A 24,252-nucleotide genomic window follows, 5' to 3' on the forward strand; every position below is an offset into this window, starting at 1 on the left:
GGATTTCCCCTGCTCAGGGAGTGGGGAGCAATGAACACTGTGTAGGGACCATGTCAATCGCAAGGAGCTCACTTCTAATGAGCTGATTATCCAAATCAGGTGTGCTAACAAAGAGAGACATGCAAAATATGCAGACCTTTGGGGAGCGAGGACTGGAATGGAGAACCGCTTCCTTATTCTTTAAGTCAGTGTGAGAAAAAGAGGTGAGAAGTTGTCTGCGTGACCCGAGTGATGCAAGGTGGTCTGCATAATACAAGAATCCGCACATGCATACTGGCGTAACAAGACCGAGAAGGTCCTTTAACACAAAAGCTAAATCTCTTTGTTAATTCGACAACACAATCGCGGCCAGTGCAAAGGTGCAAGCCCAGAGGAGGGACGGCCTCTTTGCATCAAGCCGGTCATTCGCAGCTATGCTCGTCATTCTTGAAAGGCCAGGGGAATTAGCTCAAATGGTAGAGCGCTCGCTTAGCATGCGAGAGGTAGCGGGATCGATGCCCGCATTCTCCAAGTTGGCTCCTGCCCTTTTACTCACACATCCCTAAATCAGTGGTTTTCAACCCTTTCCTGGAGGCATCCCTGCCCTGCACATTTTGCATTTCCCCTCATCTAACACACCAGTTTCAAATCATCAGCTCATTAATAGAGACTGCAAGACCTGATTTGGGTGTGTCTAATAAGGGAGACATACGAAATGTTCAGGACAGGGTTGCCTCCAGGAAAGGTTTGAAAACCATTGCCCTAAAGAGACCGACTGAGCACTGACGCAATGCTGCGACACTCCCACGTTAGCTTTTTTTGGGGCTCACAGCTGCCAAAAAGTATTTCAGACATGGTCCTGTGCAAATTGGTTGCAAAACATTGCCATTTTACACACAGTTCCCTAAAGCAGTGGTTTTCAAACCTGTCCTGGAGGCACCCCTGCCCTACACATTTTGAATGTTTCCCTCATCTATCACACCTGTTTCAAATCATCAACTCTTTTATAGAGACCGCAAGACCTTATTTGGGTGTGTCTAATAAGGCAGACAATCAAACTGTGCAGGGCAGGGGTGCCTCCAGGACAGGTTTGAGAACCAGTGCCCTAAAGAGACCGACTGGGCATCGATGCAAAGCTGCCACAGTCTCTACGTTAGTTAATTTTTTTGGACTCAAAGCTGCCAAAAAGTATTTCAGACATGGTCCTGCGCAAATTGGTTGCAAAAAGTGGTCCCACCGCGATTTGAACTCAGATCACTGGATTCAGAGTGCTAACCATTACACCATGAAACCTTACCTGGAGCAGCCGTTGCGCACAGGGCCACAAAGACTGTCACCAGTGACAACCTAGTGCTGTTTTTATCTTTTCCTGCGGCAGGAAAGCACACAGGTTCCACCGAGATTCGAACTCAGATCACTGGATTCAAAGCCCAGAGTGCTGACCATTACACCATGGAACCGAAACTGCTTGTTTGGTGGCCAACTGGGAAACAGATAGCTCCGTGGCAGTGGGGAAGCAGTTATACAGAGAAGTTGGAACCCAGTGATTTTTGGTCACTGGCCCGCCTCAAAAAACGGAAAAGAGTGGGAGATTTTGCCGAAACCCGGGATCGAACCAGGGACCTTTCGATCTTCAGTCTAACGCTCTCCCAACTGAGCTATTTCGGTCACAACAAGCTCCTGCTTAGCAAGCAGGGATTTCAGTGAGATCACCCTACTCTTTGTCACAGGAGAAGAGCAGAGCAGAGATGAGCCCCCAGACAATAAAAACAGCTGGCCAGTACGGGGATCGAACCCGCGACCTTGGCGTTATTAGCACCACGCTCTAACCATCTGAGCTAACCGGCCTGCCTTAGCCATCTGTCTCTACCCGATTGAATAAAAAACTGCCTCAATGTCAGTGAACGCAATGAGACAACAAAGCTTCACGTTTTATCCCGACCAAGGGCTCGTCCGGGATTTGAACCCGGGACCTCTCGCACCCAAAGCGAGAGTCATACCCCTAGACCAACGAGCCTTCCTGTGCTGTGCCGAGAAAAAAGAGCTAGTGCAGCATCAATAAAAGAAGGAACATGAACTAACGTGGAAGCAATCAAAGACCTCGAGACAGTGTTAAAGGCTAACGAACGCAAGTTGGCCTCTTAACTGACCTAAAAAGGTGGCTGTATCTAACATGTAGAGGGATGTTAGGGAGGACAGCTGAAACTGTCAGATGTCACTTAGACCAGCGGTTCTCAATTCCAGTCCTCGAGCCCCCTGCTCTTCAGATTTTGTATGTTTCTCGTATAGCTTCAGACATTTGTTCCATTCAAACGTAAGTGCCCTGAGAAGTGGACATCACATGACATCCCTCCGTGATTCAAGTTCAGAGCGTATGTGTACGTTCAGTTCAAAGTGACTAACACAGAGGTGTACAGAGGTATACAGAGGCCGGTCATTCGCAGCTATGCTCGTCATTCTTGAAAGGCCAGGGGAATTAGCTCAAATGGTAGAGCGCTCGCTTAGCATGCGAGAGGTAGCGGGATCGATGCCCGCATTCTCCAAGTTGGCTCCTGCCCTTTTACTCACACATCCCTAAATCAGTGGTTTTCAACCCTTTCCTGGAGGCATCCCTGCCCTGCACATTTTGCATTTCCCCTCATCTAACACACCAGTTTCAAATCATCAGCTCATTAATAGAGACTGCAAGACCTGATTTGGGTGTGTCTAATAAGGGAGACATACGAAATGTTCAGGACAGGGTTGCCTCCAGGAAAGGTTTGAAAACCATTGCCCTAAAGAGACCGACTGAGCACTGACGCAATGCTGCGACACTCCCACGTTAGCTTTTTTTGGGGCTCACAGCTGCCAAAAAGTATTTCAGACATGGTCCTGTGCAAATTGGTTGCAAAACATTGCCATTTTACACACAGTTCCCTAAAGCAGTGGTTTTCAAACCTGTCCTGGAGGCACCCCTGCCCTACACATTTTGAATGTTTCCCTCATCTATCACACCTGTTTCAAATCATCAACTCTTTTATAGAGACCGCAAGACCTTATTTGGGTGTGTCTAATAAGGCAGACAATCAAACTGTGCAGGGCAGGGGTGCCTCCAGGACAGGTTTGAGAACCAGTGCCCTAAAGAGACCGACTGGGCATCGATGCAAAGCTGCCACAGTCTCTACGTTAGTTAATTTTTTTGGACTCAAAGCTGCCAAAAAGTATTTCAGACATGGTCCTGCGCAAATTGGTTGCAAAAAGTGGTCCCACCGCGATTTGAACTCAGATCACTGGATTCAGAGTGCTAACCATTACACCATGAAACCTTACCTGGAGCAGCCGTTGCGCACAGGGCCACAAAGACTGTCACCAGTGACAACCTAGTGCTGTTTTTATCTTTTCCTGCGGCAGGAAAGCACACAGGTTCCACCGAGATTCGAACTCAGATCACTGGATTCAAAGCCCAGAGTGCTGACCATTACACCATGGAACCGAAACTGCTTGTTTGGTGGCCAACTGGGAAACAGATAGCTCCGCAGCAGTGGGGAAGCAGTTATACAGAGAAGTTGGAACCCAGTGATTTTTGGTCACTGGCCCGCCTCAAAAAACGGAAAAGAGTGGGAGATTTTGCCGAAACCCGGGATCGAACCAGGGACCTTTAGATCTTCAGTCTAACGCTCTCCCAACTGAGCTATTTCGGCCACAACAAGCTCCTGCTTAGCAAGCAGGGATTTCAGTGAGATCACCCTACTCTTTGTCACAGGAGAAGAGCAGAGCAGAGATGAGCCCCCAGACAATAAAAACAGCTGGCCAGTACGGGGATCGAACCCGCGACCTTGGCGTTATTAGCACCACGCTCTAACCATCTGAGCTAACCGGCCTCCCTTAGCCATCTGTCTCTACCCGATTGAATAAAAAACTGCCTCAATGTCAGTGAACGCAATGAGACAACAAAGCTTCCCGTTTTATCCCGACCAAGGGCTCGTCCGGGATTTGAACCCGGGACCTCTCGCACCCAAAGCGAGAATCATACCCCTAGACCAACGAGCCTTCCTGTGCTGGGCCGAGAAAAAAGAGCTAGTGCAGCATCAATAAAAGAAGGAACATGAACTAACGTGGAAGCAATCAAAGACCTCGAGACAGTGTTAAAGGCTAACGAACGCAAGTTGGCCTCTTAACTGACCTAAAAATGTGGCTGTATCTAACATGTAGAGGGATGTTAGGGAGGACAGCTGAAACTGTCAGATGTCACTTAGACCAGCGGTTCTCAATTCCAGTCCTCGAGCCCCCTGCTCTTCAGATTTTGTATGTTTCTCGTATAGCTTCAGACTTTTGTTCCATTCAAACGTAAGTGCCCTGAGAAGTGGACATCACATGACATCCCTCCGTGATTCAAGTTCAGAGCGTATGTGTACGTTCAGTTCAAAGTGACTAGCACAGAGGTGTACAGAGGTATACAGAGGTATATGATGTCACACTTGTCCATGTGTGAAGACGTTGCGCAGCGCAAATCCGTGAACCAATGTTCCAAAGAGAAGTAAACTTCGACGGATTTCCCCTGCTCAGGGAGTGGGGAGCAATGAACACTGTGTAGGGACCATGTCAATCGCAAGGAGCTCACTTCTAATGAGCTGATTATCCAAATCAGGTGTGCTAACAAAGAGAGACATGCAAAATATGCAGACCTTTGGGGAGCGAGGACTGGAATGGAGAACCGCTTCCTTATTCTTTAAGTCAGTGTGAGAAAAAGAGGTGAGAAGTTGTCTGCGTGACCCGAGTGATGCAAGGTGGTCTGCATAATACAAGAATCCGCACATGCATACTGGCGTAACAAGACCGAGAAGGTCCTTTAACACAAAAGCTAAATCTCTTTGTTAATTCGACAACACAATCGCGGCCAGTGCAAAGGTGCAAGCCCAGAGGAGGGACGGCCTCTTTGCATCAAGCCGGTCATTCGCAGCTATGCTCGTCATTCTTGAAAGGCCAGGGGAATTAGCTCAAATGGTAGAGCGCTCGCTTAGCATGCGAGAGGTAGCGGGATCGATGCCCGCATTCTCCAAGTTGGCTCCTGCCCTTTTACTCACACATCCCTAAATCAGTGGTTTTCAACCCTTTCCTGGAGGCATCCCTGCCCTGCACATTTTGCATTTCCCCTCATCTAACACACCAGTTTCAAATCATCAGCTCATTAATAGAGACTGCAAGACCTGATTTGGGTGTGTCTAATAAGGGAGACATACGAAATGTTCAGGACAGGGTTGCCTCCAGGAAAGGTTTGAAAACCATTGCCCTAAAGAGACCGACTGAGCACTGACGCAATGCTGCGACACTCCCACGTTAGCTTTTTTTGGGGCTCACAGCTGCCAAAAAGTATTTCAGACATGGTCCTGTGCAAATTGGTTGCAAAACATTGCCATTTTACACACAGTTCCCTAAAGCAGTGGTTTTCAAACCTGTCCTGGAGGCACCCCTGCCCTACACATTTTGAATGTTTCCCTCATCTATCACACCTGTTTCAAATCATCAACTCTTTTATAGAGACCGCAAGACCTTATTTGGGTGTGTCTAATAAGGCAGACAATCAAACTGTGCAGGGCAGGGGTGCCTCCAGGACAGGTTTGAGAACCAGTGCCCTAAAGAGACCGACTGGGCATCGATGCAAAGCTGCCACAGTCTCTACGTTAGTTAATTTTTTTGGACTCAAAGCTGCCAAAAAGTATTTCAGACATGGTCCTGCGCAAATTGGTTGCAAAAAGTGGTCCCACCGCGATTTGAACTCAGATCACTGGATTCAGAGTGCTAACCATTACACCATGAAACCTTACCTGGAGCAGCCGTTGCGCACAGGGCCACAAAGACTGTCACCAGTGACAACCTAGTGCTGTTTTTATCTTTTCCTGCGGCAGGAAAGCACACAGGTTCCACCGAGATTCGAACTCAGATCACTGGATTCAAAGCCCAGAGTGCTGACCATTACACCATGGAACCGAAACTGCTTGTTTGGTGGCCAACTGGGAAACAGATAGCTCCGTGGCAGTGGGGAAGCAGTTATACAGAGAAGTTGGAACCCAGTGATTTTTGGTCACTGGCCCGCCTCAAAAAACGGAAAAGAGTGGGAGATTTTGCCGAAACCCGGGATCGAACCAGGGACCTTTCGATCTTCAGTCTAACGCTCTCCCAACTGAGCTATTTCGGCCACAACAAGCTCCTGCTTAGCAAGCAGGGATTTCAGTGAGATCACCCTACTCTTTGTCACAGGAGAAGAGCAGAGCAGAGATGAGCCCCCAGACAATAAAAACAGCTGGCCAGTACGGGGATCGAACCCGCGACCTTGGCGTTATTAGCACCACGCTCTAACCATCTGAGCTAACCGGCCTCACTTAGCCATCTGTCTCTACCCGATTGAATAAAAAACTGCCTCAATGTCAGTGAACGCAATGAGACAACAAAGCTTCACGTTTTATCCCGACCAAGGGCTCGTCCGGGATTTGAACCCGGGACCTCTCGCACCCAAAGCGAGAATCATACCCCTAGACCAACGAGCCTTCCTGTGCTGTGCCGAGAAAAAAGAGCTAGTGCAGCATCAATAAAAGAAGGAACATGAACTAACGTGGAAGCAATCAAAGACCTCGAGACAGTGTTAAAGGCTAACGAACGCAAGTTGGCCTCTTAACTGACCTAAAAAGGTTGCTGTATCTAACATGTAGAGGGATGTTAGGGAGGACAGCTGAAACTGTCAGATGTCACTTAGACCAGCGGTTCTCAATTCCAGTCCTCGAGCCCCCTGCTCTTCAGATTTTGTATGTTTCTCGTATAGCTTCAGACATTTGTTCCATTCAAACGTAAGTGCCCTGAGAAGTGGACATCACATGACATCCCTCCGTGATTCAAGTTCAGAGCGTATGTGTACGTTCAGTTCAAAGTGACTAACACAGAGGTGTACAGAGGTATACAGAGGCCGGTCATTCGCAGCTATGCTCGTCATTCTTGAAAGGCCAGGGGAATTAGCTCAAATGGTAGAGCGCTCGCTTAGCATGCGAGAGGTAGGGGGATCGATGCCCGCATTCTCCAAGTTGGCTCCTGCCCTTTTACTCACACATCCCTAAATCAGTGGTTTTCAACCCTTTCCTGGAGGCATCCCTGCCCTGCACATTTTGCATTTCCCCTCATCTAACACACCAGTTTCAAATCATCAGCTCATTAATAGAGACTGCAAGACCTGATTTGGGTGTGTCTAATAAGGGAGACATACGAAATGTTCAGGACAGGGTTGCCTCCAGGAAAGGTTTGAAAACCATTGCCCTAAAGAGACCGACTGAGCACTGATGCAATGCTGCGACACTCCCACGTTAGCTTTTTTTGGGGCTCACAGCTGCCAAAAAGTATTTCAGACATGGTCCTGTGCAAATTGGTTGCAAAACATTGCCATTTTACACACAGTTCCCTAAAGCAGTGGTTTTCAAACCTGTCCTGGAGGCACCCCTGCCCTACACATTTTGAATGTTTCCCTCATCTATCACACCTGTTTCAAATCATCAACTCTTTTATAGAGACCGCAAGACCTTATTTGGGTGTGTCTAATAAGGCAGACAATCAAACTGTGCAGGGCAGGGGTGCCTCCAGGACAGGTTTGAGAACCAGTGCCCTAAAGAGACCGACTGGGCATCGATGCAAAGCTGCCACAGTCTCTACGTTAGTTAATTTTTTTGGACTCAAAGCTGCCAAAAAGTATTTCAGACATGGTCCTGCGCAAATTGGTTGCAAAAAGTGGTCCCACCGCGATTTGAACTCGGATCACTGGATTCAGAGTGCTAACCATTACACCATGAAACCTTACCTGGAGCAGCCGTTGCTCACAGGGCCACAAAGACTGTCACCAGTGACAACCTAGTGCTGTTTTTATCTTTTCCTGCGGCAAGAAAGCACACAGGTTCCACCGAGATTCGAACTCAGATCACTGGATTCAAAGCCCAGAGTGCTGACCATTACACCATGGAACCGAAACTGCTTGTTTGGTGGCCAACTGGGAAACAGATAGCTCCGTGGCAGTGGGGAAGCAGTTATACAGAGAAGTTGGAACCCAGTGATTTTTGGTCACTGGCCCGCCTCAAAAAACGGAAAAGAGTGGGAGATTTTGCCGAAACCCGGGATCGAACCAGGGACCTTTAGATCTTCAGTCTAACGCTCTCCCAACTGAGCTATTTCGGCCACTGCTTAGCAAGCAGGGATTTCAGTGAGATCACCCTACTCTTTGTCACAGGAGAAGAGCAGAGCAGAGATGAGCCCCCAGACAATAAAAACAGCTGGCCAGTACGGGGATCGAACCCGCGACCTTGGCGTTATTAGCACCACGCTCTAACCATCTGAGCTAACCGGCCTCCCTTAGCCATCTGTCTCTACCCGATTGAATAAAAAACTGCCTCAATGTCAGTGAACGCAATGAGACAACAAAGCTTCACGTTTTATCCCGACCAAGGGCTCGTCCGGGATTTGAACCCGGGACCTCTCGCACCCAAAGCGAGAATCATACCCCTAGACCAACGAGCCTTCCTGTGCTGGGCCGAGAAAAAAGAGCTAGTGCAGCATCAATAAAAGAAGGAACATGAACTAACGTGGAAGCAATCAAAGACCTCGAGACAGTGTTAAAGGCTAACGAACGCAAGTTGGCCTCTTAACTGACCTAAAAAGGTGGCTGTATCTAACATGTAGAGGGATGTTAGGGAGGACAGCTGAAACTGTCAGATGTCACTTAGACCAGCGGTTCTCAATTCCAGTCCTCGAGCCCCCTGCTCTTCAGATTTTGTATGTTTCTCGTATAGCTTCAGACATTTGTTCCATTCAAACGTAAGTGCCCTGAGAAGTGGACATCACATGACATCCCTCCGTGATTCAAGTTCAGAGCGTATGTGTACGTTCAGTTCAAAGTGACTAACACAGAGGTGTACAGAGGTATACAGAGGTATATGATGTCACACTTGTCCATGTGTGAAGACGTTGCGCAGCGCAAATCCGTGAACCAATGTTCCAAAGTGAAGTAAACTTTGACGGATTTCCCCTGCTCAGGGAGTGGGGAGCAATGAACACTGTGTAGGGACCATGTCAATCGCAAGGAGCTCACTTCTAATGAGCTGATTATCCAAATCAGGTGTGCTAACAAAGAGAGACATGCAAAATATGCAGACCTTTGGGGAGCGAGGACTGGAATGGAGAACCGCTTCCTTATTCTTTAAGTCAGTGTGAGAAAAAGAGGTGAGAAGTTGTCTGCGTGACCCGAGTGATGCAAGGTGGTCTGCATAATACAAGAATCCGCACATGCATACTGGCGTAACAAGACCGAGAAGGTCCTTTAACACAAAAGCTAAATCTCTTTGTTAATTCGACAACACAATCGCGGCCAGTGCAAAGGTGCAAGCCCAGAGGAGGGACGGCCTCTTTGCATCAAGCCGGTCATTCGCAGCTATGCTCGTCATTCTTGAAAGGCCAGGGGAATTAGCTCAAATGGTAGAGCGCTCGCTTAGCATGCGAGAGGTAGCGGGATCGATGCCCGCATTCTCCAAGTTGGCTCCTGCCCTTTTACTCACACATCCCTAAATCAGTGGTTTTCAATCCTGTCCTGGAGGCATCCCTGCCCTGCACATTTTGCATTTCCCCTCATCTAACACACCAGTTTCAAATCATCAGCTCATTAATAGAGACTGCAAGACCTGATTTGGGTGTTTCTAATAAGGGAGACATACGAAATGTTCAGGACAGGGTTGCCTCCAGGAAAGGTTTGAAAACCATTGCCCTAAAGAGACCGACTGAGCACTGACGCAATGCTGCGACACTCCCACGTTAGCTTTTTTTGGGGCTCACAGCTGCCAAAAAGTATTTCAGACATGGTCCTGTGCAAATTGGTTGCAAAACATTGCCATTTTACACACAGTTCCCTAAAGCAGTGGTTTTCAAACCTGTCCTGGAGGCACCCCTGCCCTACACATTTTGAATGTTTCCCTCATCTATCACAACTGTTTCAAATCATCAACTCATTGATAGAGACCGCAAGACCTTATTTGGGTGTGTCTAATAAGGCAGACAATCAAGCTGTGCAGGGCAGGGGTGCCTCAAGGACAGGTTTGAGAACCAGTGCCCTAAAGAGACCGACTGGGCATCGATGCAATGCTGCCACAGTCTCTACGTTAGTTAATTTTTTTGGACTCAAAGCTGCCAAAAAGTATTTCAGACATGGTCCTGCGCAAATTGGTTGCAAAAAGTGGTCCCACAGCGATTTGAACTCGGATCACTGGATTCAGAGTGCTAACCATTACACCATGAAACCTTACCTGGAGCAGCCGTTGCTCACAGGGCCACAAAGACTGTCACCAGTGACAACCTAGTGCTGTTTTTATATTTTCCTGCTGCAAGAAAGCACACAGGTTCCACCGAGATTCGAACTCAGATCGCTGGATTCAAAGCCCAGAGTGCTGACCATTACACCATGGTACCGAAACTAATTGTTTGGTGGCCAACTGGGAAACAGATAGCTCCGTGGCAGTGGGGAAGCAGTTATACAGAGAAGTTGGAACCCAGTGATTTTTGGTCACTGGCCCGCCTCAAAAAACGGAAAAGAGTGGGAGATTTTGCCGAAACCCAGGATCGAACCAGGGACCTTTAGATCTTCAGTCTAACGCTCTGCCAACTGAGCTATTTCGGCCACAACAAGCTCCTGCTTAGCAAGCAGGGATTTCAGTGAGATCACCCTACTCTTCGTCACAGGAGAAGAGCAGAGCAGAGATGAGCCCCCAGACAATAAAAACAGCTGGCCAGTACGCGGATCGAACCCGCGACCTTGGCGTTATTAGCACCACGCTCTAACCATCTGAGCTAACCGGCCTCCCTTAGCCATCTGTCTCTACCCGATTGAATAAAAAACTGCCTCAATGTTAGTGAACGCAATGAGACAACAAAGCTTCACGTTTTATCCCGACCAAGGGCTCGTCCGGGATTTGAACCCGGGACCTCTCGCACCCAAAGCGAGAATCATACCCCTAGACCAACGAGCCTTCCTGTGCTGGGCAGAGAAAAAAGAGCTAGTGCAGCATCAATAAAAGAAGGAACATGAACTAACGTGGAAGCAATCAAAGACCTCGAGACAGTGTTAAAGGCTAACGAACGCAAGTTGGCCTCTTAACTGACCTAAAAATGTGGCTGTATCTAACATGTAGAGGGATGTTAGGGAGGACAGCTGAAACTGTCAGATGTCACTTAGACCAGCGGTTCTCAATTCCAGTCCTCGAGCCCCCTGCTCTTCAGATTTTGTATGTTTCTCGTATAGCTTCAGACATTTGTTCCATTCAAACGTAAGTGCCCTGAGAAGTGGACATCACATGACATCCCTCCGTGATTCAAGTTCAGAGCGTATGTGTACGTTCAGTTCAAAGTGACTAACACAGAGGTGTACAGAGGTATACAGAGGTATATGATGTCACACTTGTCCATGTGTGAAGACGTTGCGCAGCGCAAATCCGTGAACCAATGTTCCAAAGTGAAGTAAACTTTGACGGATTTCCCCTGCTCAGGGAGTGGGGAGCAATGAACACTGTGTAGGGACCATGTCAATCGCAAGGAGCTCACTTCTAATGAGCTGATTATCCAAATCAGGTGTGCTAACAAAGAGAGACATGCAAAATATGCAGACCTTTGGGGAGCGAGGACTGGAATGGAGAACCGCTTCCTTATTCTTTAAGTCAGTGTGAGAAAAAGAGGTGAGAAGTTGTCTGCGTGACCCGAGTGATGCAAGGTGGTCTGCATAATACAAGAATCCGCACATGCATACTGGCGTAACAAGACCGAGAAGGTCCTTTAACACAAAAGCTAAATCTCTTTGTTAATTCGACAACACAATCGCGGCCAGTGCAAAGGTGCAAGCCCAGAGGAGGGACGGCCTCTTTGCATCAAGCCGGTCATTCGCAGCTATGCTCGTCATTCTTGAAAGGCCAGGGGAATTAGCTCAAATGGTAGAGCGCTCGCTTAGCATGCGAGAGGTAGCGGGATCGATGCCCGCATTCTCCAAGTTGGCTCCTGCCCTTTTACTCACACATCCCTAAATCAGTGGTTTTCAATCCTGTCCTGGAGGCATCCCTGCCTTGCACATTTTGCATTTCCCCTCATCTAACACACCAGTTTCAAATCATCAGCTCATTAATAGAGACTGCAAGACCTGATTTGGGTGTGTCTAATAAGGGAGACATACGAAATGTTCAGGACAGGGTTGCCTCCAGGAAAGGTTTGAAAACCATTGCCCTAAAGAGACCGACTGAGCACTGACGCAATGCTGCGACACTCCCACGTTAGCTTTTTTTGGGGCTCACAGCTGCCAAAAAGTATTTCAGACATGGTCCTGTGCAAATTGGTTGCAAAACATTGCCATTTTACACACAGTTCCCTAAAGCAGTGGTTTTCAAACCTGTCCTGGAGGCACCCCTGCCCTACACATTTTGAATGTTTCCCTCATCTATCACAACTGTTTCAAATCATCAACTCATTGATAGAGACCGCAAGACCTTATTTGGGTGTGTCTAATAAGGCAGACAATCAAGCTGTGCAGGGCAGGGGTGCCTCAAGGACAGGTTTGAGAACCAGTGCCCTAAAGAGACCGACTGGGCATCGATGCAATGCTGCCACAGTCTCTACGTTAGTAAATTTTTTTGGACTCAAAGCTGCCAAAAAGTATTTCAGACATGGTCCTGCGCAAATTGGTTGCAAAAAGTGATTTGAACTCGGATCACTGGATTCAGAGTGCTAACCATTACACCATGAAACCTTACCTGGAGCAGCCGTTGCTCACAGGGCCACAAAGACTGTCACCAGTGACAACCTAGTGCTGTTTTTATATTTTCCTGCTGCAAGAAAGCACACAGGTTCCACCGAGATTCGAACTCAGATCACTGGATTCAAAGCCCAGAGTGCTGACCATTACACCATGGTACCGAAACTACTTGTTTGGTGGCCAACTGGGAAACAGATAGCTCCGTGGCAGTGGGGAAGCAGTTATACAGAGAAGTTGGAACCCAGTGATTTTTGGTCACTGGCCCGCCTCAAAAAACGGAAAAGAGTGGGAGATTTTGCCGAAACCCAGGATCGAACCAGGGACCTTTAGATCTTCAGTCTAACGCTCTGCCAACTGAGCTATTTCGGCCACAACAAGCTCCTGCTTAGCAAGCAGGGATTTCAGTGAGATCACCCTACTCTTCGTCACAGGAGAAGAGCAGAGCAGAGATGAGCCCCCAGACAATAAAAACAGCTGGCCAGTACGCGGATCGAACCCGCGACCTTGGCGTTATTAGCACCACGCTCTAACCATCTGAGCTAACCGGCCTCCCTTAGCCATCTGTCTCTACCCGATTGAATAAAAAACTGCCTCAATGTTAGTGAACGCAATGAGACAACAAAGCTTCACGTTTTATCCCGACCAAGGGCTCGTCCGGGATTTGAACCCGGGACCTCTCGCACCCAAAGCGAGAATCATACCCCTAGACCAACGAGCCTTCCTGTGCTGGGCCGAGAAAAAAGAGCTAGTGCAGCATCAATAAAAGAAGGAACATGAACTAACGTGGAAGCAATCAAAGACCTCGAGACAGTGTTAAAGGCTAACGAACGCAAGTTGGCCTCTTAACTGACCTAAAAATGTGGCTGTATCTAACATGTAGAGGGATGTTAGGGAGGACAGCTGAAACTGTCAGATGTCACTTAGACCAGCGGTTCTCAATTCCAGTCCTCGAGCCCCCTGCTCTTCAGATTTTGTATGTTTCTCGTATAGCTTCAGACATTTGTTCCATTCAAACGTAAGTGCCCTGAGAAGTGGACATCACATGACATCCCTCCGTGATTCAAGTTCAGAGCGTATGTGTACGTTCAGTTCAAAGTGATTAACACAGAGGTGTACAGAGGTATACAGAGGTATATGATGTCACACTTGACCAATTGACCAAGATGGCGGCGCGAACACATCGCGAGGCTCAGCGTCTCTCCAGTTTTTGCAATTTTGCAGTTTTATTCCTGCTCATCTCGGGTCTGTTCGTACTGAACAGCTTTGCTTTAACATCATACACCCGACAGGAGCTTTTGGATATCGGTGAGGACTTTACCAGCAGTTTTATCACCAATCTTCGACTCATCCCTGAGATCGCTAGAACACCCGAAGCTTCGCACTCTACCCGGCCGGGCGGAAGTGCTCGCAGGCGGCGTCGAGATCGTAAACAAAGGCGGGGGAAGCGCGGAGGTCTAAGAGCTAAGCTAAAGCTAACACCGCTCCGGCTCTCTTTACCCAGCATTTTTCTCGCTAATGTGCGGTCACTGGTGAACAAAATGGATGAGTTACGACTCCGCATCACCCACAGTAAGAAACTTCTGGACTGCAATGTCATGGTTTTCACAGAAACATGGCTACACAGCGACGTACCCAACAATGCCATTGAGCTAGCAGGACGCTACACGCTCCGGGCAGATAGAACGGCAGATGACTCAGGCAAGACAAGAGGTGGTGGATTGTGCATTTATGTCAACAAAGCTTGGTGTACGAACACTGTCATTGTTGGGAGACACTGCTCAGCTAACCTAGAGTTTCTCATGGTTAAATGTAGACCTTTTTATCTGCCACGGGAGTTCACTTCCACCATAATAACCGCAGTCTATATTCCACCGGATGCTAATGCCAAGCTTGCTTTGAACGAACTTCATGCAGCCATTAGTAAACAACAGACTGCTCACCCGGAGGCTGCTTTTATTGTCGCGGGTGATTTTAATCACTGCAAATTAAAAACAGTACTCCCCAAATTTCACCAGCATGTTTCCTGCCACACCAGAGGAGACAAAACTTTGGATCATGTTTATACAAACATTAATGGAGCTTACATCGCGAGCCCCCTCCCCCACCTCGGACAGTCTGATCACCTTTCTTTGTTTCTCACCCCTAAGTATTCACCCCTCATCAACCGTGTGAAGCCATCAGTGAGGACCATCAAAGTGTGGCCAACTGGAGCTGACTCTTTACTTCAAGACAGGTTTCAACACACTGACTGGAGTATGTTTGCTTCACAGGCTGCCTGTGGCTCTCACACGGACATTGATATCTACACCTCCTCTGTACTGGATCACATCAACTCCACCATTGACAGTGTAACAACAGAAAAACAGATAACAACATACCCTAATCAGAAGCCATGGATGAACAAGGAGGTGCGACTTCTGCTGAAAGCCCGCAACACCGCTTTCAGGTCAGACGACGCTCAGGCCTACAGTAAATCCAGGGCTAACCTGAAAAGGGGCATCAAAAAGGCAAAGTACTGCTACAAGTTGAAGGTAGAGGAACATTTTTCCAACTCTGACCCCCGACGCATGTGGCAGGGCATCCAGATTATCAGTGACTACAAGTCAAGCAACTCCACACCAACAGTCACGGACGTCTCCTTCCTTAACGAGCTAAATGACTTTTATGCTCGCTTCAACAGCGACAGCAAGGAGACGGCCACCAAAATCTCAGCCTCTTCAGACCACCAACCTCTCAAACTCACCTCCACAGATGTCCACACTGCACTGAGCCGGATCAACGCACGCAAGGCTGCTGGCCCGGATGGCATTCCTGGACGTGTGCTTAGGGCATGTGCAGAGCAGCTTGCAGGGGTCTTCACAGACATTTTCAACATGTCCCTCATCCAAGCAACTGTGCCTACATGTTTTAAGTCCACATCCATTGTGCCAGTACCAAAACACTCCTCCCCAACCTGCCTCAATGACTATCGCCCCGTAGCACTCACACCCATCATTATGAAGTGCTTCGAGCGACTGGTCCTTGCACATCTCAAAGACTGCCTCCCACCCACACTGGACCCACACCAATTTGCTTACCGCAGAAATAGGAGCACAGAGGATGCAGTATGCACAGTGCTGCACTCTGCACTCACACACCTGGACCATAACAACACGTATGTTAGGATGTTGTTTGTTGATTTCAGTTCAGCATTTAACACCGTCATTCCCTCCAAGCTGACCACAAAACTTGGAGACCTGGACATTAACAGCTCCCTCTGCAACTGGATTATGGACTTTCTGACCAACAGGCCTCAGCATGTTCGGTCAGGCCACACCCACTCCACCACCATCACACTTAACACTGGCGTACCACAGGGCTGTGTGCTGAGCCCATTCCTCTACTCCCTTTACACCCACGACTGCAAGCCTGTGCATGGATCCAACTCCATCATTAAGTTTGCAGACGACACCACGGTGATTGGCCTCATCAGTGACAACGATGAGACTGCCTACAGGGAAGAGATACAGCACCTGGCCACATGGTGCGCTGACAATAACCTGCTCCTTAACACCAATAAGACCAAGGAGCTCATTATGGACTTCAGGAAGAAGAAAGGAAGCACGCATGACCCCATCCACATTAACGGGATGGTTGTTGAACGTGTCTCCAGCTTCAAGTTCCTGGGAACCACCATCTCGGAGGAACTGTCCTGGGCCACAAACACCTCCAGCCTCGTCAAAAAGGCTCACCAGCGCCTTTTCTTCCTCAGGACACTGAAGAAGAACCAGTTGTCTTCAACCATCCTGGTGAACTTTTACCGGTGTGCGATCGAGAGCATCCTGACCAGTTGCATCACAGTCTGGTATGGGAACTGCTCAGTGGCTGACCGCAAGGCACTGCAGAGGGTGGTGAAAACTGCCCAGCGCATCACAGGGACACCGCTTCCTGCTCTTGAGGACATCCAGAAGAAACGCTGTCTACGTCGAGCTCGCAGCATTCTCAAGGACTCCTCTCACCCTGACCACGAACTGTTTAACCTCCTCCCCTCCGGAAGGCGTTTCAGGAGCCTCCGGACAAGGACCACAAGATTCAGGAACAGCTTTTTCCCTAAAGCTGTCTCCTTGCTGAACTCTGCCCTCTGACACACCTCAACTCCCCCCACACCACACATAGTCTCCTCCCCCTCTTCAACACTCTGATTTATTTATTTACTCACAACAAGCAAAAAGTAACTTGTTATTACTTGCACTACTGCCTGTTCATCCAGGAACAATGTATAATCCATTTGCACATTGAAATATTTTTTTTCTATGCACTTTACTGTCCATTGCAATACTGTAAATTATGTTCATAGTTCTGCCTATAGTGTACATACACTTTTACATAGCCCATCTGTATAGTATGTTCATAGTACACCTATCTGTATATCGTGCTTATAGTATTTAATATCTGTAAATTATGTCCATAATACTTACCTGTATAGTTATTGTACATATTATAGACCTTTATTCTGTACTTACTGCTTATTGCACTTCTGGTTAGATGCTAACTGCATTTCGTTGCCTTGTACCTACATGTGCAGTGACAATAAAGTTGAATCTAATCTAATCTAATCTAAACTTGTCCATGTGTGAAGACGTTGCGCAGCGCAAATCCGTGAACCAATGTTCCAAAGTGAAGTAAACTTCGACGGATTTCCCCTGCTCAGGGAGTGGGGAGCAATGAACACTGTGTAGGGACCATGTCAATCGCAAGGAGCTCACTTCTAATGAGCTGATTATCCAAATCAGGTGTGCTAACAAAGAGAGACATGCAAAATATGCAGACCTTTGGGGAGCGAGGACTGGAATGGAGAACCGCTTCCTTATTCTTTAAGTCAGTGTGAGAAAAAGAGGTGAGAAGTTGTCTGCGTGACCCGAGTGATGCAAGGTGGTCTGCATAATACAAGAATCCGCACATGCATACTGGCGTAACAAGACCGAGAAGGTCCTTTAACACAAAAGCTAAATCTCTTTGTTAATTCGACAACACAATCGCGGCCAGTGCAAAGGTGCAAGCCCAGAGGAGGGACGGCCTCTTTGCATCAAGCCGGTCATTCGCAGCTATGCTCGTCATTCTTGAAAGGCCAGGGGAATTAGCTCAAATGGTAGAGCGCTCGCTTAGCATGCGAGAGGTAGCGGGATCGATGCCCGCATTCTCCAAGTTGGCTCCTGCCCTTTTACTCACACATCCCTAAATCAGTGGTTTTCAACCCTTTCCTGGAGGCATCCCTGCCCTGCACATTTTGCATTTCCCCTCATCTAACACACCAGTTTCAAATCATCAGCTCATTAATAGAGACTGCAAGACCTGATTTGGGTGTGTCTAATAAGGGAGACATACGAAATGTTCAGGACAGGGTTGCCTCCAGGAAAGGTTTGAAAACCATTGCCCTAAAGAGACCGACTGAGCACTGACGCAATGCTGCGACACTCCCACGTTAGCTTTTTTTGGGGCTCACAGCTGCCAAAAAGTATTTCAGACATGGTCCTGTGCAAATTGGTTGCAAAACATTGCCATTTTACACACAGTTCCCTAAAGCAGTGGTTTTCAAACCTGTCCTGGAGGCACCCCTGCCCTACACATTTTGAATGTTTCCCTCATCTATCACACCTGTTTCAAATCATCAACTCTTTTATAGAGACCGCAAGACCTTATTTGGGTGTGTCTAATAAGGCAGACAATCAAGCTGTGCAGGGCAGGGGTGCCTCCAAGACAGGTTTGAGAACCAGTGCCCTAAAGAGACCGACTGGGCATCGATGCAATGCTGCCACAGTCTCTACGTTAGTTAATTTTTTTGGACTCAAAGCTGCCAAAAATATTTCAGACATGGTCCTGCGCAAATTGGTTGCAAAAAGTGGTCCCATCGCGATTTAAACTCGGATCACTGGATTCAGAGTGCTAACCATTACACCATGAAACCTTACCTGGAGCAGCCGTTGCTCACAGGGCCACAAAGACTGTCACCAGTGACAACCTAGTGCTGTTTTTATCTTTTCCTGCGGCAAGAAAGCACACAGGTTCCACCGAGATTCGAACTCAGATCGCTGGATTCAAAGCCCAGAGTGCTGACCATTACACCATGGAACCGAAACTGCTTGTTTGGTGGCCAACTGGGAAACAGATAGCTCCGTGGCAGTGGGGAAGCAGTTATACAGAGAAGTTGGAACCCAGTGATTTTTGGTCACTGGCCCGCCTCAAAAAACGGAAAAGAGTGGGAGATTTTGCCGAAACCCGGGATCGAACCAGGGACCTTTAGATCTTCAGTCTAACGCTCTCCCAACTGAGCTATTTCGGCCACAACAAGCTCCTGCTTAGCAAGCAGGGATTTCAGTGAGATCACCCTACTCTTTGTCACAGGAGAAGAGCAGAGATGAGCCCCCAGACAATAAAAACAGCTGGCCAGTACGGGGATCGAACCCGCGACCTTGGCGTTATTAGCACCACGCTCTAACCATCTGAGCTAACCGGCCTCCCTTAGCCATCTTTTTCTACCCGATTGAATAAAAAACTGCCTCAATGTTAGTGAACGCAATGAGACAACAAAGCTTCACGTTTTATCCCGACCAAGGGCTCGTCCGGGATTTGAACCCGGGACCTCTCGCACCCAAAGCGAGAATCATACCCCTAGACCAACGAGCCTTCCTGTGCTGTGCCGAGAAAAAAGAGCTAGTGCAGCATCAATAAAAGAAGGAACATGAACTAACGTGGAAGCAATCAAAGACCTCGAGACAGTGTTAAAGGCTAACGAACGCAAGTTGGCCTCTTAACTGACCTAAAAATGTGGCTGTATCTAACATGTAGAGGGATGTTAGGGAGGACAGCTGAAACTGTCAGATGTCACTTAGACCAGCGGTTCTCAATTCCAGTCCTCGAGCCCCCTGCTCTTCAGATTTTGTATGTTTCTCGTATAGCTTCAGACATTTGTTCCATTCAAACGTAAGTGCCCTGAGAAGTGGACATCACATGACATCCCTCCGTGATTCAAGTTCAGAGCGTATGTGTACGTTCAGTTCAAAGTGACTAACACAGAGGTGTACAGAGATATACAGAGGTATATGATGTCACACTTGTCCATGTGTGAAGACGTTGCGCAGCGCAAATCCGTGAACCAATGTTCCAAAGTGAAGTAAACTTCGACGGATTTCCCCTGCTCAGGGAGTGGGGAGCAATGAACACTGTGTAGGGACCATGTCAATCGCAAGGAGCTCACTTCTAATGAGCTGATTATCCAAATCAGGTGTGCTAACAAAGAGAGACATGCAAAATATGCAGACCTTTGGGGAGCGAGGACTGGAATGGAGAACCGCTTCCTTATTCTTTAAGTCAGTGTGAGAAAAAGAGGTGAGAAGTTGTCTGCGTGACCCGAGTGATGCAAGGTGGTCTGCATAATACAAGAATCCGCACATGCATACTGGCGTAACAAGACCGAGAAGGTCCTTTAACACAAAAGCTAAATCTCTTTGTTAATTCGACAACACAATCGCGGCCAGTGCAAAGGTGCAAGCCCAGAGGAGGGACGGCCTCTTTGCATCAAGCCGGTCATTCGCAGCTATGCTCGTCATTCTTGAAAGGCCAGGGGAATTAGCTCAAATGGTAGAGCGCTCGCTTAGCATGCGAGAGGTAGCGGGATCGATGCCCGCATTCTCCAAGTTGGCTCCTGCCCTTTTACTCACACATCCCTAAATCAGTGGTTTTCAACCCTTTCCTGGAGGCATCCCTGCCCTGCACATTTTGCATTTCCCCTCATCTAACACACCAGTTTCAAATCATCAGCTCATTAATAGAGACTGCAAGACCTGATTTGGGTGTGTCTAATAAGGGAGACATACGAAATGTTCAGGACAGGGTTGCCTCCAGGAAAGGTTTGAAAACCATTGCCCTAAAGAGACCGACTGAGCACTGACGCAATGCTGCGACACTCCCACGTTAGCTTTTTTTGGGGCTCACAGCTGCCAAAAAGTATTTCAGACATGGTCCTGTGCAAATTGGTTGCAAAACATTGCCATTTTACACACAGTTCCCTAAAGCAGTGGTTTTCAAACCTGTCCTGGAGGCACCCCTGCCCTACACATTTTGAATGTTTCCCTCATCTATCACACCTGTTTCAAATCATCAACTCTTTTATAGAGACCGCAAGACCTTATTTGGGTGTGTCTAATAAGGCAGACAATCAAGCTGTGCAGGGCAGGGGTGCCTCCAAGACAGGTTTGAGAACCAGTGCCCTAAAGAGACCGACTGGGCATCGATGCAATGCTGCCACAGTCTCTACGTTAGTTAATTTTTTTGGACTCAAAGCTGCCAAAAAGTATTTCAGACATGGTCCTGCGCAAATTGGTTGCAAAAAGTGGTCCCATCGCGATTTAAACTCGGATCACTGGATTCAGAGTGCTAACCATTACACCATGAAACCTTACCTGGAGCAGCCGTTGCTCACAGGGCCACAAAGACTGTCACCAGTGACAACCTAGTGCTGTTTTTATCTTTTCCTGCGGCAAGAAAGCACACAGGTTCCACCGAGATTCGAACTCAGATCGCTGGATTCAAAGCCCAGAGTGCTGACCATTACACCATGGAACCGAAACTGCTTGTTTGGTGGCCAACTGGGAAACAGATAGCTCCGTGGCAGTGGGGAAGCAGTTATACAGAGAAGTTGGAACCCAGTGATTTTTGGTCACTGGCCCGCCTCAAAAAACGGAAAAGAGTGGGAGATTTTGCCGAAACCCGGGATCGAACCAGGGACCTTTAGATCTTCAGTCTAACGCTCTCCCAACTGAGCTATTTCGGCCACAACAAGCTCCTGCTTAGCAAGCAGGGATTTCAGTGAGATCACCCTACTCTTTGTCACAGGAGAAGAGCAGAGATGAGCCCCCAGACAATAAAAACAGCTGGCCAGTACGGGGATCGAACCCGTGACCTTGGCGTTATTAGCACCACGCTCTAACCATCTGAGCTAACCGGCCTCCCTTAGCCATCTTTTTCTACCCGATTGAATAAAAAACTGCCTCAATGTTAGTGAACGCAATGAGACAACAAAGCTTCACGTTTTATCCCGACCAAGGGCTCGTCCGGGATTTGAACCCGGGACCTCTCGCACCCAAAGCGAGAATCATACCCCTAGACCAACGAGCCTTCCTGTGCTGTGCCGAGAAAAAAGAGCTAGTGCAGCATCAATAAAAGAAGGAACATGAACTAACGTGGAAGCAATCAAAGACCTCGAGACAGTGTTAAAGGCTAACGAACGCAAGTTGGCCTCTTAACTGACCTAAAAATGTGGCTGTATCTAACATGTAGAGGGATGTTAGGGAGGACAGCTGAAACTGTCAGATGTCACTTAGACCAGCGGTTCTCAATTCCAGTCCTCGAGCCCCCTGCTCTTCAGATTTTGTATGTTTCTCGTATAGCTTCAGACATTTGTTCCATTCAAACGTAAGTGCCCTGAGAAGTGGACATCACATGACATCCCTCCGTGATTCAAGTTCAGAGCGTATGTGTACGTTCAGTTCAAAGTGACTAACACAGAGGTGTACAGAGATATACAGAGGTATATGATGTCACACTTGTCCATGTGTGAAGACGTTGCGCAGCGCAAATCCGTGAACCAATGTTCCAAAGTGAAGTAAACTTCGACGGATTTCCCCTGCTCAGGGAGTGGGGAGCAATGAACACTGTGTAGGGACCATGTCAATCGCAAGGAGCTCACTTCTAATGAGCTGATTATCCAAATCAGGTGTGCTAACAAAGAGAGACATGCAAAATATGCAGACCTTTGGGGAGCGAGGACTGGAATGGAGAACCGCTTCCTTATTCTTTAAGTCAGTGTGAGAAAAAGAGGTGAGAAGTTGTCTGCGTGACCCGAGTGATGCAAGGTGGTCTGCATAATACAAGAATCCGCACATGCATACTGGCGTAACAAGACCGAGAAGGTCCTTTAACACAAAAGCTAAATCTCTTTGTTAATTCGACAACACAATCGCGGCCAGTGCAAAGGTGCAAGCCCAGAGGAGGGACGGCCTCTTTGCATCAAGCCGGTCATTCGCAGCTATGCTCGTCATTCTTGAAAGGCCAGGGGAATTAGCTCAAATGGTAGAGCGCTCGCTTAGCATGCGAGAGGTAGCGGGATCGATGCCCGCATTCTCCAAGTTGGCTCCTGCCCTTTTACTCACACATCCCTAAATCAGTGGTTTTCAACCCTTTCCTGGAGGCATCCCTGCCCTGCACATTTTGCATTTCCCCTCATCTAACACACCAGTTTCAAATCATCAGCTCATTAATAGAGACTGCAAGACCTGATTTGGGTGTGTCTAATAAGGCAGACATACGAAATGTTCAGGACAGGGTTGCCTCCAGGAAAGGTTTGAAAACCATTGCCCTAAAGAGACCGACTGAGCACTGACGCAATGCTGCGACACTCCCACGTTAGCTTTTTTTGGGGCTCACAGCTGCCAAAAAGTATTTCAGACATGGTCCTGTGCAAATTGGTTGCAAAACATTGCCATTTTACACACAGTTCCCTAAAGCAGTGGTTTTCAAACCTGTCCTGGAGGCACCCCTGCCCTACACATTTTGAATGTTTCCCTCATCTATCACACCTGTTTCAAATCATCAACTCTTTTATAGAGACCGCAAGACCTTATTTGGGTGTGTCTAATAAGGCAGACAATCAAACTGTGCAGGGCAGGGGTGCCTCCAGGACAGGTTTGAGAACCAGTGCCCTAAAGAGACCGACTGGGCATCGATGCAATGCTGCCACAGTCTCTACGTTAGTTAATTTTTTTGGACTCAAAGCTGCCAAAAAGTATTTCAGACATGGTCCTGCGCAAATTGGTTGCAAAAAGTGGTCCCACCGCGATTTAAACTCGGATCACTGGATTCAGAGTGCTAACCATTACACCATGAAACCTTACCTGGAGCAGCCGTTGCTCACAGGGCCACAAAGACTGTCACCAGTGACAACCTAGTGCTGTTTTTATCTTTTCCTGCGGCAAGAAAGCACACAGGTTCCACCGAGATTCGAACTCAGATCGCTGGATTCAAAGCCCAGAGTGCTGACCATTACACCATGGAACCGAAACTGCTTGTTTGGTGGCCAACTGGGAAACAGATAGCTCCGTGGCAGTGGGGAAGCAGTTATACAGAGAAGTTGGAACCCAGTGATTTTTGGTCACTGGCCCGCCTCAAAAAACGGAAAAGAGTGGGAGATTTTGCCGAAACCCGTGATCGAACCAGGGACCTTTAGATCTTCAGTCTAACGCTCTCCCAACTGAGCTATTTCGGCCACAACAAGCTCCTGCTTAGCAAGCAGGGATTTCAGTGAGATCACCCTACTCTTTGTCACAGGAGAAGAGCAGAGCAGAGATGAGCCCCCAGACAATAAAAACAGCTGGCCAGTATGGGGATCGAACCCGCGACCTTGGCGTTATTAGCACCACGCTCTAACCATCTGAGCTAACCGGCCTCCCTTA

General features: G+C 48.0%; 43 non-coding genes across 43 annotated transcripts; 8 read left to right on the forward strand and 35 right to left on the reverse strand.

Moving 5' to 3' along the window:
• Window positions 1-437: 437 nt before the first annotated feature.
• On the forward strand, window positions 438-510 carry trnaa-agc (transfer RNA alanine (anticodon AGC)). The gene has a single exon. It is a non-coding gene; the product is annotated as a tRNA-Ala (tRNA).
• An 857-nt stretch (window positions 511-1,367) lies between these two features.
• trnaq-uug (transfer RNA glutamine (anticodon UUG)) lies at window positions 1,368-1,439 on the reverse strand. The gene has a single exon. It is a non-coding gene; the product is annotated as a tRNA-Gln (tRNA).
• Window positions 1,440-1,574: 135 nt separating this feature from the next.
• On the reverse strand, window positions 1,575-1,647 carry trnaf-gaa (transfer RNA phenylalanine (anticodon GAA)). The gene has a single exon. It is a non-coding gene; the product is annotated as a tRNA-Phe (tRNA).
• Window positions 1,648-1,753: 106 nt separating this feature from the next.
• On the reverse strand, window positions 1,754-1,827 carry trnai-aau (transfer RNA isoleucine (anticodon AAU)). Its single transcript has one exon. It is a non-coding gene; the product is annotated as a tRNA-Ile (tRNA).
• A 97-nt stretch (window positions 1,828-1,924) lies between these two features.
• Window positions 1,925-1,996, reverse strand: trnap-ugg (transfer RNA proline (anticodon UGG)). Its single transcript has one exon. It is a non-coding gene; the product is annotated as a tRNA-Pro (tRNA).
• A 453-nt stretch (window positions 1,997-2,449) lies between these two features.
• trnaa-agc (transfer RNA alanine (anticodon AGC)) lies at window positions 2,450-2,522 on the forward strand. Its single transcript has one exon. It is a non-coding gene; the product is annotated as a tRNA-Ala (tRNA).
• Window positions 2,523-3,379: 857 nt separating this feature from the next.
• Window positions 3,380-3,451, reverse strand: trnaq-uug (transfer RNA glutamine (anticodon UUG)). Its single transcript has one exon. It is a non-coding gene; the product is annotated as a tRNA-Gln (tRNA).
• Window positions 3,452-3,586: 135 nt separating this feature from the next.
• trnaf-gaa (transfer RNA phenylalanine (anticodon GAA)) lies at window positions 3,587-3,659 on the reverse strand. Its single transcript has one exon. It is a non-coding gene; the product is annotated as a tRNA-Phe (tRNA).
• A 106-nt stretch (window positions 3,660-3,765) lies between these two features.
• Window positions 3,766-3,839, reverse strand: trnai-aau (transfer RNA isoleucine (anticodon AAU)). Its single transcript has one exon. It is a non-coding gene; the product is annotated as a tRNA-Ile (tRNA).
• A 97-nt stretch (window positions 3,840-3,936) lies between these two features.
• Window positions 3,937-4,008, reverse strand: trnap-ugg (transfer RNA proline (anticodon UGG)). Its single transcript has one exon. It is a non-coding gene; the product is annotated as a tRNA-Pro (tRNA).
• Window positions 4,009-4,944: 936 nt separating this feature from the next.
• Window positions 4,945-5,017, forward strand: trnaa-agc (transfer RNA alanine (anticodon AGC)). The gene has a single exon. It is a non-coding gene; the product is annotated as a tRNA-Ala (tRNA).
• Window positions 5,018-5,874: 857 nt separating this feature from the next.
• Window positions 5,875-5,946, reverse strand: trnaq-uug (transfer RNA glutamine (anticodon UUG)). The gene has a single exon. It is a non-coding gene; the product is annotated as a tRNA-Gln (tRNA).
• A 135-nt stretch (window positions 5,947-6,081) lies between these two features.
• On the reverse strand, window positions 6,082-6,154 carry trnaf-gaa (transfer RNA phenylalanine (anticodon GAA)). Its single transcript has one exon. It is a non-coding gene; the product is annotated as a tRNA-Phe (tRNA).
• Window positions 6,155-6,260: 106 nt separating this feature from the next.
• On the reverse strand, window positions 6,261-6,334 carry trnai-aau (transfer RNA isoleucine (anticodon AAU)). Its single transcript has one exon. It is a non-coding gene; the product is annotated as a tRNA-Ile (tRNA).
• A 97-nt stretch (window positions 6,335-6,431) lies between these two features.
• trnap-ugg (transfer RNA proline (anticodon UGG)) lies at window positions 6,432-6,503 on the reverse strand. The gene has a single exon. It is a non-coding gene; the product is annotated as a tRNA-Pro (tRNA).
• A 1,383-nt stretch (window positions 6,504-7,886) lies between these two features.
• Window positions 7,887-7,958, reverse strand: trnaq-uug (transfer RNA glutamine (anticodon UUG)). Its single transcript has one exon. It is a non-coding gene; the product is annotated as a tRNA-Gln (tRNA).
• Window positions 7,959-8,093: 135 nt separating this feature from the next.
• trnaf-gaa (transfer RNA phenylalanine (anticodon GAA)) lies at window positions 8,094-8,166 on the reverse strand. The gene has a single exon. It is a non-coding gene; the product is annotated as a tRNA-Phe (tRNA).
• A 96-nt stretch (window positions 8,167-8,262) lies between these two features.
• Window positions 8,263-8,336, reverse strand: trnai-aau (transfer RNA isoleucine (anticodon AAU)). Its single transcript has one exon. It is a non-coding gene; the product is annotated as a tRNA-Ile (tRNA).
• Window positions 8,337-8,433: 97 nt separating this feature from the next.
• Window positions 8,434-8,505, reverse strand: trnap-ugg (transfer RNA proline (anticodon UGG)). Its single transcript has one exon. It is a non-coding gene; the product is annotated as a tRNA-Pro (tRNA).
• Window positions 8,506-9,441: 936 nt separating this feature from the next.
• Window positions 9,442-9,514, forward strand: trnaa-agc (transfer RNA alanine (anticodon AGC)). Its single transcript has one exon. It is a non-coding gene; the product is annotated as a tRNA-Ala (tRNA).
• An 857-nt stretch (window positions 9,515-10,371) lies between these two features.
• trnaq-uug (transfer RNA glutamine (anticodon UUG)) lies at window positions 10,372-10,443 on the reverse strand. The gene has a single exon. It is a non-coding gene; the product is annotated as a tRNA-Gln (tRNA).
• A 135-nt stretch (window positions 10,444-10,578) lies between these two features.
• On the reverse strand, window positions 10,579-10,651 carry trnaf-gaa (transfer RNA phenylalanine (anticodon GAA)). The gene has a single exon. It is a non-coding gene; the product is annotated as a tRNA-Phe (tRNA).
• A 106-nt stretch (window positions 10,652-10,757) lies between these two features.
• trnai-aau (transfer RNA isoleucine (anticodon AAU)) lies at window positions 10,758-10,831 on the reverse strand. The gene has a single exon. It is a non-coding gene; the product is annotated as a tRNA-Ile (tRNA).
• A 97-nt stretch (window positions 10,832-10,928) lies between these two features.
• Window positions 10,929-11,000, reverse strand: trnap-ugg (transfer RNA proline (anticodon UGG)). The gene has a single exon. It is a non-coding gene; the product is annotated as a tRNA-Pro (tRNA).
• A 936-nt stretch (window positions 11,001-11,936) lies between these two features.
• On the forward strand, window positions 11,937-12,009 carry trnaa-agc (transfer RNA alanine (anticodon AGC)). The gene has a single exon. It is a non-coding gene; the product is annotated as a tRNA-Ala (tRNA).
• An 846-nt stretch (window positions 12,010-12,855) lies between these two features.
• On the reverse strand, window positions 12,856-12,927 carry trnaq-uug (transfer RNA glutamine (anticodon UUG)). The gene has a single exon. It is a non-coding gene; the product is annotated as a tRNA-Gln (tRNA).
• A 135-nt stretch (window positions 12,928-13,062) lies between these two features.
• trnaf-gaa (transfer RNA phenylalanine (anticodon GAA)) lies at window positions 13,063-13,135 on the reverse strand. Its single transcript has one exon. It is a non-coding gene; the product is annotated as a tRNA-Phe (tRNA).
• Window positions 13,136-13,241: 106 nt separating this feature from the next.
• Window positions 13,242-13,315, reverse strand: trnai-aau (transfer RNA isoleucine (anticodon AAU)). Its single transcript has one exon. It is a non-coding gene; the product is annotated as a tRNA-Ile (tRNA).
• Window positions 13,316-13,412: 97 nt separating this feature from the next.
• Window positions 13,413-13,484, reverse strand: trnap-ugg (transfer RNA proline (anticodon UGG)). Its single transcript has one exon. It is a non-coding gene; the product is annotated as a tRNA-Pro (tRNA).
• Window positions 13,485-17,876: 4,392 nt separating this feature from the next.
• On the forward strand, window positions 17,877-17,949 carry trnaa-agc (transfer RNA alanine (anticodon AGC)). Its single transcript has one exon. It is a non-coding gene; the product is annotated as a tRNA-Ala (tRNA).
• Window positions 17,950-18,805: 856 nt separating this feature from the next.
• Window positions 18,806-18,877, reverse strand: trnaq-uug (transfer RNA glutamine (anticodon UUG)). Its single transcript has one exon. It is a non-coding gene; the product is annotated as a tRNA-Gln (tRNA).
• A 135-nt stretch (window positions 18,878-19,012) lies between these two features.
• trnaf-gaa (transfer RNA phenylalanine (anticodon GAA)) lies at window positions 19,013-19,085 on the reverse strand. Its single transcript has one exon. It is a non-coding gene; the product is annotated as a tRNA-Phe (tRNA).
• Window positions 19,086-19,186: 101 nt separating this feature from the next.
• trnai-aau (transfer RNA isoleucine (anticodon AAU)) lies at window positions 19,187-19,260 on the reverse strand. The gene has a single exon. It is a non-coding gene; the product is annotated as a tRNA-Ile (tRNA).
• A 97-nt stretch (window positions 19,261-19,357) lies between these two features.
• trnap-ugg (transfer RNA proline (anticodon UGG)) lies at window positions 19,358-19,429 on the reverse strand. The gene has a single exon. It is a non-coding gene; the product is annotated as a tRNA-Pro (tRNA).
• Window positions 19,430-20,365: 936 nt separating this feature from the next.
• trnaa-agc (transfer RNA alanine (anticodon AGC)) lies at window positions 20,366-20,438 on the forward strand. Its single transcript has one exon. It is a non-coding gene; the product is annotated as a tRNA-Ala (tRNA).
• Window positions 20,439-21,295: 857 nt separating this feature from the next.
• Window positions 21,296-21,367, reverse strand: trnaq-uug (transfer RNA glutamine (anticodon UUG)). Its single transcript has one exon. It is a non-coding gene; the product is annotated as a tRNA-Gln (tRNA).
• A 135-nt stretch (window positions 21,368-21,502) lies between these two features.
• Window positions 21,503-21,575, reverse strand: trnaf-gaa (transfer RNA phenylalanine (anticodon GAA)). The gene has a single exon. It is a non-coding gene; the product is annotated as a tRNA-Phe (tRNA).
• A 101-nt stretch (window positions 21,576-21,676) lies between these two features.
• trnai-aau (transfer RNA isoleucine (anticodon AAU)) lies at window positions 21,677-21,750 on the reverse strand. Its single transcript has one exon. It is a non-coding gene; the product is annotated as a tRNA-Ile (tRNA).
• Window positions 21,751-21,847: 97 nt separating this feature from the next.
• On the reverse strand, window positions 21,848-21,919 carry trnap-ugg (transfer RNA proline (anticodon UGG)). The gene has a single exon. It is a non-coding gene; the product is annotated as a tRNA-Pro (tRNA).
• Window positions 21,920-22,855: 936 nt separating this feature from the next.
• Window positions 22,856-22,928, forward strand: trnaa-agc (transfer RNA alanine (anticodon AGC)). The gene has a single exon. It is a non-coding gene; the product is annotated as a tRNA-Ala (tRNA).
• Window positions 22,929-23,785: 857 nt separating this feature from the next.
• Window positions 23,786-23,857, reverse strand: trnaq-uug (transfer RNA glutamine (anticodon UUG)). Its single transcript has one exon. It is a non-coding gene; the product is annotated as a tRNA-Gln (tRNA).
• A 135-nt stretch (window positions 23,858-23,992) lies between these two features.
• On the reverse strand, window positions 23,993-24,065 carry trnaf-gaa (transfer RNA phenylalanine (anticodon GAA)). Its single transcript has one exon. It is a non-coding gene; the product is annotated as a tRNA-Phe (tRNA).
• A 106-nt stretch (window positions 24,066-24,171) lies between these two features.
• On the reverse strand, window positions 24,172-24,245 carry trnai-aau (transfer RNA isoleucine (anticodon AAU)). Its single transcript has one exon. It is a non-coding gene; the product is annotated as a tRNA-Ile (tRNA).
• Between the last annotated feature and the right edge of the window lie 7 nt (window positions 24,246-24,252).

The sequence above is a fragment of the Carassius gibelio genome, chromosome B10 (assembly GCF_023724105.1).
Source record: "Carassius gibelio isolate Cgi1373 ecotype wild population from Czech Republic chromosome B10, carGib1.2-hapl.c, whole genome shotgun sequence".
Lineage (NCBI taxonomy): Eukaryota > Metazoa > Chordata > Actinopteri > Cypriniformes > Cyprinidae > Carassius > Carassius gibelio.